Source organism: Protopterus annectens, chromosome 13.part0, assembly GCF_019279795.1.
Source record: "Protopterus annectens isolate FY-2018-M chromosome 13.part0, PAN1.0, whole genome shotgun sequence".
NCBI classification, from domain to species: domain Eukaryota; kingdom Metazoa; phylum Chordata; order Ceratodontiformes; family Protopteridae; genus Protopterus; species Protopterus annectens.
In genome coordinates, this window is record NC_056747.1 from 1,309,061,836 (window position 1) to 1,309,073,984 (window position 12,149).

The window sequence follows — 12,149 nt, forward strand, 5'->3', positions numbered from 1 at the left end:
GCTGTCTGTGGCAAAACCAACTGTCTACCCTCTTACCTGTTACTATAGGAGTTCCTCAAGGCTTCATCTTAGGCCCATTACTTCCCTCTTACCTGTTACTACAGGAGTTCCTCAAGGCTCCATCTTAGGCCCATTACTTCTCTCTTACCTGTTACTATAAGAGTTCCTCACAGCTCCATCTTTGGCCCATTACCTCCCTCTTACCTGTTACTATAGGAGTTCCTCAAGGCTCCATCTTTGGCCCATTACTTCCCTCTTACCTGTTACTATAGGAGTTTCTCAAGGCTCCATCTTTGGCCCATTACTTCCTTCTTACCTGTTACTATAGGAGTTTCTCAAGGCTCCATCTTAGGTCGATTACTTCCCTCTTACCTGTTACTATAGGAGTTCCTCAAGGCTCCATCTTAGGCCCATTACTTCCCTCTTACCTGTTACTATAGGTGTTCCTCAAGGCTCCATCTTAGGCCCATTACTTTTCTCTTACCTGTTACTGCAGGAGTTCCTCAAGGCTCCATCTTAGGCCCATTACTTCCCTCTTACCTGTTACCATAGGAGTTCCTCAAGGCTCCATCTTAGGCCCATTACTTCCTTCTTACCTGTTACTATAGGAGTTTCTCAAGGCTCCATCTTAGGCCCATTACTTCCCTCTTACCTGTTACTATAGGAGTTCCTCAAGGCTCCAGCTTAGGCCCATTACTTTTTTTCCATATTTATAAATGACCTCCCCACAGTCACCCCTAATGCTTCATGCATGCAATATGAAGACAATTCCACCCTCATCTGTTCAGCCACTACCCCACAGGACCTCCAGACCATGACCCAATCCACATTTAAAACTGTTATAAAACTAAATTACTGTTGTTCATCTCCACCCGTCGGACACCACCACTCACCTTCACTTTTATATCTAACAATGGTACTATAATCTGGGTCTATATTAGAACACCGAACATTTGAAATGTCGAGTGTTCTAATATCGAACCCTAGCAATCGAAAATACAAAACACTGAACAGTCGGAACAGCAAATTTTTTCTTAGGGAAAAAATTTGCTGTACCAAAACACATACACACAACACAAGCACACCAAACAAACAGCAATCCACACACATACACCTAAACTTGTACACCTAACCCTACACTAAACTATACATACACCACTAACTATCCACTTACCTTAACCCAAATCCTAACCCTAAGGTCCGTCACTATCGCACAGTCACCTCATCCGCACCCTAACCCTAACTCACCTATCCCACCCTAACCCTCACGTCCACACAATCGCACACTTACCTGACCCATGCCCTAGCTCTAACCCACACGTCCATACAATCGCACACTTACCTGAACCCGACCCGTAACTTTCCACCAGAGCGCTGAAAATACCAAAGCAACAGAAACGGACAACCGAATTCTTTTCCCAGGAAAGAATTCGTTTTTCTGCTTCTTTGATATTTTCAACGTTCACTGAAAACGGGTCGATATTAGAATACTCGACATTTCAAATGTTCGGTGTTCTAATATAGACCCTATAATCTACCTAGATACTAGCACCAAATTACTAGGTGCAATAATAGACAACAACCTCAAATTTGACCTGCATGTAAGCCAGACAATAAAGAACACCAATAAAAAATTGGGCTTCCTGTATAGAAACTTTGTATTTCTTACTCCAACTGCCAGAACTACCATTGCCCACTCCCACCTACTTTCTACCCTCTTATATGTGTCTCCTATACTGACTAACATGGCAAAAACGGAACTAAATAAGCTCTCCAGTTGTTACAACCATGTTGCCAGATTTGCTAGTGGTTCAGCTTTCTGCACTCACCACTGCCTAAACCTAAAAAACTTAAACTGACTTGAATTCACATATCTGCTTCTCTATAACCAACTCACTACTGCTCATAAAATTCTATATAACCCTGATAAAGTCCCTGCCCTCAGATCTTTAATAAGTCATTATACTAAACCTAGAGAACGCCGATCTACAGATAAAGTTCTGCTAAATACTACTAAATCAAACAACACAGCTGGCGACTCCCTATTTTCCAGCTACATCACCAAAACCTGGAATAGTCTCCCACCAGACAACTCAAGAACCATCCGTGTCCAAATTTAAAAACTTAATGAAACTCTTTTTCAAATCAAATAGGATATGCGGCTGCCTTAACCCTGTAGGATAGAAATTACAAACTTCTCCCTACTTTCTCCTCTACAGAAGCCCCTGCTTGCCTACCTCACCTAAACTATTACCTCCATTTAAACACTGCTATTACTTATGAATAATCAACCTTACAGAAAGCCTAATGGAATACTGTCCTGGTAATTTTTTATTTCTATTTTATATACTCTTACTGTCGATGCACATGACAGATTTATTTTCCAAATGTTTACTAACTATATGCATATGTTTTACTGCCATGTCTGTTCTCGTGTTTTGTTGAAATAAGCTGTTTTTTTCCTTCATTACAATGTATCTGCCACAGTCTTTGTACCTGTATTTTTGTACATTGGATTCTATTGTACCTTGTATTATTATTACTATTTGTAGTATTATTTTTGTACATTGGATTCTATTGTACCTTGTATTATTATTATTACTATTAGTAGTATTATTTTTGTACATTGGATTCTATTGTACCTTGTATTATTATTACTATTAGTAGTATTATTTTTGTACATTGGATTCTATTGTACCTTGTATTATTATTACTATTAGTAGTATTATTTTTGTACTTGGATGTAATTAATTTGTATTGGGAGCTTTTCTCCCCGGGCCTCAGCTGAAAATGGACATATATCCAGTCGGACTTTCCTGGTCAACAAATATAAAATAAAATAAATAAATAACACCAACAATGACTAGTGCTGACAAGGCTGCCTTAGCCTGGTATGTGCTGTTTCTTCAAGGAAGTTGTCTTTATTTGGCAATTTGGAGGTGTGTTTCCTTCAAGGTCTCTGATTGGCTGTGAACTCATTGGCTTGCAAAAAGGTGTTGGCTTGGACTTAGCCACATGATTGGTGTTTTATTCATTTATCGTAGCCCTGTGGAACCTGATCCAGTATGATCTGAGGAAGGATTTTAGCCAAAAGCGCTTATCGTATAGAAATAAACAAGGGATTTGTTTTATCTTTTATGTCTTATTTTAAGTCTCAACAATTAAAGATTTTATTTTATTCTGACGAACATAATTTTTGGTAGCCTATGGTGGTGTGTTTCAGTTTCTACACAGACTTCTTGCTTTGCTTTTGAAAACACAGTTGGCAGTCACAGGTGAGTTTCTTTTTCTTAACACATAGTATCAGTTGATAAACACAGGTTCTCATCTTTTTTTTTTTTCTTTAGTGAACTATCCTCTTGACCTTCACATCTCTTCCTGCTCCGACGTTTTAAGTTCTAGACACACAGCCTTTTTATTCTTACCCAAGTCTCTTTCCATTTTCCTTGACAACTTTTGGCCTTTTATCTGTCAGCCTTTCATTTGCCTCTTAAAGAGTAAGTAAGACCTCAGCGTTCACCTTTCCTGGTATCACATGCCATTCCTGTAGCTCCTAGACTGAAGCCATATGTAGCCTGAGTGCTTTCTCCAATAACATCTGGCTGGAGCTCAGTAAGTTTTTAAGGTCCTCTACTGCATAGTCCATGTCAAAAATTTCAGTCATTCTATTTTCTATTTCTCTCTTTGAGTTCTGCAGATTCACTATATCATCTAATTGGGAATTTAATGTTTCCTCTGTCAGATCTAATTTTTTACTGTTAATCCTGACAAAATACAGAATGTTGCAGATGTTAAAGATCTCTGTGCATATCTGGTCTAAATTCTGATCAGTATTGCTGAAACCATAATCTCCACTAGATGGCTGCCTTGCAGTTACACTCAAGATTTATATTTTTAATTCTTCAGTTCCATGCTGGTTGCTTACGTTTTCCTTCTTCCTCTTTGGAGGCATTCACTTAGTACTCTCTTTATCTTTCTTGTATCTGTCATCAAAAGCAAATTCAATAACTATTTACTGGCTTATTAAACTTTTACTAATACCTGCACTGGGAGAGGTAAACAGAGCTTTGTAACTAACCTACGATACTGTTAAGTCCTTGCATGTACAAGATTTTTTTTTACTCAAATAATTTATTTTGATTTAAAACATAATAATGATTGTTTACAATTAATAAATATTCAACTATATACAATATCTAGATTTAGCCTGACAAATAGATTAAGATAACAACAGATCTATGTAAAAACAATGATGTTGATACATTATATTTAAATTATCAGGAAGAGTCTGAGTCCAATTACAAGGTGTCAATCAATGTCAAAACTTTTCTCCATGGGTTATTGACTAATGGCTTAGGATGGATTCTCAGTTCTTTAGTTCTGATCTCCATTAAAACAAACTTCTTCAGTAGACATAAAAATTCCTCCATGGTGGGCGCTGTGTTGGGTTTCCATCTTCTGGTTATGCATTTTCTAGCTATTGCTAGTATACATGTACAAGATTTTTATCAGCAGTGCTCACAGTCGTCAGGTTAACATGAGACATATAAAAATTCAGGGAGAAGCACATTTTTATGTTCCCTTTCCATATGGCATTAATACCAGGTTGGCAGTGCCTGTATAATTTGGCACGACTGAGCAGCTCTTGGCTCATTTCCACAGCACTCAGCAATGCCCAGCATCCTCGCGTGTGTCTCAGAAGTGTTTGGCTTCATCTGGTGCCATCTAGCTAAAGCTAAGTACTTTTACTGAACAGTCAGTTTTACAAGCTGTTTAAAGTACAGTGCTGTTGATATCTTGGATTACTTATTGCCTCTCCTTTGTGCCTTTCCTTAAGTTTAAGTTTGTTTGTGGTAGCATTGCATATGGGACACACGTTTACTGTGTTTTTACATTTGGAGGTGGCATTTTTTTATTGTGGCTAGTGGAGTTTGCCTGTCTATCTGAGCTGGGAAACACACAAAAGGGCTCTACATTTAGTTGTTTTATTAGCTAGCGGGTTTAGTAGTCAGGTTTCTGTATTTTTAGTGCTGGTATAAATTTGGTGCATTTGTGTGGCCCTGTGCTCATTTCCACAGAGCTCAGCAAAGCTTGGCATCCTAGACTATGTTCCTGAAGTGTTTTACTTGCACCCAGTGCCATCCAGGCAAAGTTAAGTTCTTTTGACTGATAAATTGCACATCTTTAACTTAAATAAATCACTGCTGTTTCATAGGTTCATAGGACAATACTAGGCCCTTATAAGCCTAACCAAGAATTTCACCCATGTTCCCACAAAGTCAGCACCTGTTTTCCCTGTCCAGCAGGGACACAGGTGGGATCCCAGGAGTATATTTTCTGTTTCCCCATCCAGTCGTCCAGGTTCCTCTTCAAGAGGGCTAGTGAGGTACTCTGAGATGGAGAGGAAGTCTATTCCACATATCGGGGAGTTGTTGGGCTACAAGTCTATCCCACCAAGTTCTATTAAAGTCACAGACCAAGTTAAGACCTTGCATGCAGGTTGTGTGAGTGGAGTTTGACTTCTGGATATGCACTAATTCCATCAAGGCTGAGTCTGAGACAGCCTTGTATGCCAGACACAGGTCACCTCTGAACAGTCTGTATGAGACTGAGTAGAGGGACAAAGCTTTTAACCTATCTGTATAGGATAGGTGTTTGAGACCCTCGATTTTCCTGGTCAGGAACCTCTGTGGTCTTTCCAACTGCTGCATGTGCTTGGCAAGGTACAAGCCAAAGCGGGTATTGTACTCGATAATGGGTCTGATAAATGAGGAGTACAGGGATGTTATGACCTCCTCATTCTTGGATGAAATACCCTTACTTATGAGTTGGGCCAAGTAGAAAGCCTTCTGTACAACGGAAGTAACATGGCGGTCAAAAGTCAGGTTGTTATCAACCTGGGTGTGCAAGTCCCTCATGACTGATTGCGTGCTTAGTATGTTGTTATTAATGTGATAATTAGTGGTGACACCATTTTCCTCAAAGGGGATAATGATGCATTTCTTGGCATTCAGTTTGAGGCCATGCTTCTGGCACCAGTCATTAGTCTTGTTAAGGCCCTCTTGGAGGATGTTCTCATCGCTAGGGGAATTTATGACAGTGCCTAGCTTGCAGTTATCTGCAAACTTGGTCAGCCACAGACCACTGATTTTGGCTTGCGCCTCAGAAAAGTATATCGCAAACAGTAGAGGCCCCAAGACCAATCCTTGAGGTATGCTGCTTGTTATGGGTCTACTACTAGAAGTGGCTTCTCCTGTTTTGACTGAGTGGGTTCTATCAGTGAGCCAGTTAGCTATCCATCTGGTAACATATGGGTTGATGCCTAGCTGGGAGAATTTATCTATTTTGCCTGAGTGGGGAATAGTGTTGAAGGCTTTGGCTAGGTCAAGGTAGGCGGTGTGCACTGTCTTGCCCTCATCCATGACTTTGGTGACTGTTTCGAAAAAGGTGACCAAGTTTAACAGGCATGATCTCCCTTTGACAAAAAACAAACTGTGTGGGATCAAGCGTTTGGAGGTTGCCAATGTCCTTATTTATAAGGTCCATGATAATGCGTTCCATGACCTTGTAAATCAGGCTAGTTAGGCTGATGGGCTATAATTGCCTGGGTCTGTGGAAGCGTCACCTTTGTGCAGAGGGATGACAGTGGCTATTGTCCATTCTGCTGGAATGAAGCTGGTGCACAGGCTTTGGTTGAATATGATGCCTAGTTGTGCTGAGAGCTCTTGCCTGAGTTCATGTAGGACACAGCCAGGGATGTTGTCTGGTCCCATGGAGGATGTATTTTCTGCCTTTGGGAGGGTATTAATAACCTTCTTCCTGGTGATGAGGGGAGGGGGGCAGGTGCTGGGGATATTCTGGTTTACTGATGGGGGGACAGGGAGGTGAAGTTTTCACTGAACTTGTCTGCCAGCAGGTTGGTTATATCTATGGCATTTGTGTATGTGGTATTCTTGACCACCAGTTCAGAGCAGATTTGGGGGTTACCTTTAAATTTGCAGATGTATGCGAAGAAGGCCTTGTAATTATCCTTAGTAGATGTGGCCAATTTGGAAGATTTCACCAGTGACCTTATTTGCTTGTTCAGACAAAGGAGGGTTTACTTCCAGCTTAGCACCTGTTTCTTCTTGGTCCTAGACAGCAGTTTTTTTCCTTTTATTATAGAGTGTGTTTATTGCTGCTGTCCACCAGACAGGTGTACTCTTCCTTGAAGAAGATGATTTGGTCCTGTCAAGTATTGCTGAGTGCATGCAGCTATATAGGTGCTCATATATATATTTTTTTTGATGTAGGCTTGGACAGTAGCACTTGATTCAACTAAAGGGATGGTGGCTGCAAAGCTACTTATACCTGCTTTCTGGAGGTTGTAGTCAGATTTGGAAAAGTTTTTTGTTCGACCCTGGCAAAGGGGGGGGGGGTCAGGGGAGATGGCGACTTCAAAAGTGATTGCTTTATGGTCGGATCTTACCAAGGAGGATGACACTGTAGGGGGTGCTACAGTGGCTACTCATGGTGATTAGTACCAGGTCCATGATATTTTCACCCCTTGTGGGGGCGTCGACCAGCTGATCCAATGAATTTGCATGGCATTGATGAAGTCGAGGAATCTCTGGGCATTCGTGTTTGAGCTAGAATAGGTCTTCCACTGTATTGCTGGGTAGTTAAAGTCACCTAGCATCAGAGTAGAGGGTTGAATCTTGATGGAGTCAAATATGTCTAGATAGGTGGAGTGGGCCTCCTGAATCATAGTTGGGGGTCTGCAGCTAGCTATGATTTGAATAAGTGTTTTGTCAATAGTTAACTAAACCTGGAGTGTCTCCTGTGTGTCATACTGTTTGACCAGCCTGGAGGTGTGTGTGTCTTTGATAAATATTGAAACTCCACCTCCTTTGGCTTTGCAGCCCTCTGTTTGGGGTCTGAAAGTATGGTAGGACAAGTAACCTAGTAAGGTTGGGGTGCTCTCCGCAGCTTTGAACCAGGTTTCAGTGACTGTACAAATGTCAGCATCTTCCAGGGTGTAGAATACTTGCGATGAGTACAGTTTCATGTTAAGACTCCTAGCTTTTAGTAGCATGACCTTTAAATTTCATTTAGAAGAATTTTTCACGTTGGTAATTTTGTCCTCATGACTTTGCCTAAAAAGGCACTATGGGGGAGGCAAGAGCCTTTGCCAGAAGCCTAAAGCCCAGGGTAGACAGATGAAGGCCATCTCTGGCAAACCATCGTGGTCTGTCAGTCATGAACTCCCAGGCTGTCAGGTACTGGATCCCCTTGGAATGAAACCAAACACGAAGCCAATTGTTAAAGTCAATCATTTTCTGTTTGTACTGCGGCATCATTTTGGGTGACAGTAGGATGCTGCTTAAGGCTAAGGGCATACTTGCCTGGGACACATATTCAGCGAGCATGATCATGTCTTTCTTCATATAGTCCAGAGAGGTATGTCTCAACTCATTCACACCAACATGGACTATAGCAGAGTCATAACAGTACCTGTTGTTGAGAGACTTGAGTGAGTGATGTGGTGGATTCTAGCACCTGACAATCAACTTACCATGACTTACAGTGACTTTCCCCTTGTCTAGCCTAGTGAGGGGCTTGATTTATTTTTGCATTTGACTGCTGTTTTACTTGTAAAAAGTACATTTAACACTGTTGTTGCTGTTAGACTGTTTGCCTTGAAATTATCTTCTATAGGGGTTATCTGTCTATTTTTTTAAGTTTGTTTGTGGAATCGTTGTACTTAGGACTCTCTTTTACTGTATTTTTACATTAGCAGGACTCGGATTATTCATCTTGTGGCAGGAGGTGTTTACCTGGTCTATCTGAGTTGGGAAACACAGAAAAGGGCTCTAAATGTATATAGTCATTTATTGGCAAGAGGGCACAGTAATCAGTTTTCTGTATTTTCAGGGCTGGTATGAATTTGGTGCATTTGAGTGCAGCCTCTCACCATGCCAGAGACCTCTACAGGCGCAAACAGCTAGAAGGAACTTTTCCCTATAGAACCACCCATAAAGCTGCACTGTGTAAAGCAGTAAGTATAGAGCAAATATGTTGTGCACTGACAAGCTTAGAGCAGCTAGTTTGCGCACCAAGTGTTAACACCATTAAATTTAGTAGAATTTAGTATTTTATAGCCTACTCTTCGCACACATCCCCCCAAAAACAACATCCTTAATAGCCTTCTGTTAGCCCCTATACATCACAGCCTTGTAGCTCACCAATTAGAGGACCAGAAAACATAGATTTGAAATTTCCTAACATCTCTGCAGCAAGATTAGTGGATATGGGTATCATGAGCCAATGCAGCAATTGTCATGCTTACTGACAACCATTTAATCCTTAAAGTATCAGATACAGTGTGTGAGAGGTGTCATACACAATGTCAGTAGAGGCTAAACTTTCACACAGAAGCACACATCAGGTTGTCAGAACCAAACATACAACACCCAGCATGTATAGCAACAACACATATGTAGACCAATGTATTCTGAGGCACTTAAATGCAATCTTTCTAAACAACAAAGACCTCCTTGACAGCCCATCGGCAAAGATTATCTTCCTCAAACCTAGAAGCAACACCTAACACCACACATACAGTCACAATTAGTGGAGTCCCAAATACAAAGCCCACAAGGCAAGCAAACACACTTCCGTGGACTCTAGTCATAGGGGACACTATTCTAAGACATACTGATGCCCTTCTAACCAGTCTGAATAAGGAGAAGACAACGATCGATTGCCTATCTGGATCCAGGACCCACCAAATTACCCACAAACTCAAGTAACTGCACCACAGGTATGAGTATGACTCCATCATACTTCATTTAGATGTAAATGACCAGAGACATACTTCGCTAGACTATATGAAGAGGGACATTATAAATCTTTCTGATTATGTGTCTCAGGCTGGTATGAGCCTAGCATTGAGCAGCATATTACCTTCAGCAAGGATAATGCCAAAATATGAACAAAAGATGATTTATTTTAACAGTTGGCTGAATTCCTGGTGTCATTCTAATGGGATCCAATATTTGTCAACATGGGAAGATATGGCTAATAAACCAGTGTTGCTTTGCTAAGGATGGTCTGTATGTGTCCCCTCTAGGCTTTCAAATACTAGCTAGAACTTCATCCTCTCCCAACTTGACAAATCTCCAGACATAGCAAAAATCATCTGGACTAAACCTCATGGTGTTACTGCTCAATGCCAGGAGCCTAAACAACAAACGAACTGCGTTCCATCCGAGCCCTCCTCACCCTGGAGAATATAGGCAGTTACCAAGACATGGTTTAAAGCTGCAGGGAATGCACTGGAAGTGCAAAGTTTCAGTGCCTTCCACACTTTAGATGAATAGCTGCACAGACAGGGACTCTAGATTGGTTAAACAAGATGATGCATTGGAATTTCTCCATGTGCAGGCCATCGTAGATAAAGTCATGTACCATATCCTAGTAAGCTGTAGATCACCCTCTATGTTCCAGGAAACTCATAGTGCACACTTAGACCTACTGGAGACACTTACCATCCGACCTTAGTCATGGAGAACTTTAATTACTCCTCTATAGTCTGAAAATCCTACATGGGCTTAAATCTGGTGGCACATAGATTCATGGACTTTGTGCATTCAAACTCCCCAAATGTCATGTCCTCCCTGGTAAGGTCTGGCCATAAAGCTGTCTCCTTCAGAATCAAAATTAACTTAATAACCCCAAATAAACCCAGTAACAGTTAGGAGCTATTCCAAGGCAAACTGCCTTTAATTAAGAGATGGTTTGTCAAATTTCAGTACCCCTGCAAACTCAGACAACACAGCAGCCTATGCAGAGTTGTTCACAGAAACACTGTACAACTATGTCAATGCCTGCATAGAAGCTGATGTACCTACCAGAAGTAAGCCCAAAACCAGTTCCAAAAAACAAACCACCTTGGTGGCATCCCAAATTAAACATGTTAAGACATGCAGTAGGTGGATTGGACACTCTAAATTGGCCCTAGGTGTGAGTGTGTGCATGTGTGTGTGCCTTCCGTGGAAGGTTGGGCGCCGGGCTGGCAACTCGGCACCGTAAAACTCCACTGCCAATCATGAGCGGACAGATGATCCGCTGTGGCGACCCCTAACTGGGAAAAGCCAAAAGAAGAAGAAAGATACAATAAAAAGAAAAAAATCTTTCCTAAATCAGGAAGTGTAACTCCCATAAAGATAAAAACTCTCTCATCAAACTAAACAGGTAACTAAGAGGGCTAATTAAGTCCGAAAAAGCAAATTTTGGGGTCAAGATTCCCTCCCAGGCAAAAGACAACCAGAAGTCTTTGTAAAGGTATGTCAGAAACCTCAAAGGCACCACATAGCAGTGTGCTGAACACGTGGTGAGCCCGGTGATATAGTGAATCTGCTGGCTGACAGATTCAGTTCAACTTTACCCCCTAGTCACCCACAGCCATCCTCTCAAGAAATACCTTCAAATGTAACCCCTCCATCTATAAATAGAGAGCATGTCCTGGCTGCACTCGCTGTGGCCAAGAACACAGCCTCAATAGGCCCTGATAATATCCCAGAATGCCTCCTGAATTTACTAAAATATGATCCATCAGGGCCACTGGAGTTACTATTTAGCTATAGTCTCAAATCAGGCTTTGTACCACAAGAATGAAGGACTGCAAGGGTCATCCCTCTTCATGAGGGCAGCCCATCAACAGATCCTGGAAACTACAGACCCATTAGTCTGACTAGTCTTATATGCAAAGCCATGGAAAGAAATATCATGGATATGATCAACAAAGAAACTGGAGACCTTCAGACACTGGATGGTAATACCCCTTATGAAGAGGAGGGGGACTTAAATCTTGAATTTCCTGCATTGCCAGTAGCACAACATCCAAACCGGCTTCAACAGACTTTTCATTGTGAAACTATCAACTCCCGAGGAGGCCAACAGGGGAGAAAACGCCAACGAGAAGTTCAGGGACCAGTTCAGAAAGAACAATATCCACAAGGGGGTTATAAAAGAGGTAAATGGTGACCATTCTTCTTTACCCTCTGTGCAAAATTATGTTATCAATTTATCTGGACATTCATTTACTGATATTGAACTTTCAGTACTTAATCGTGGACTTAAATTTATTCCGATAGTTATTTCACGTT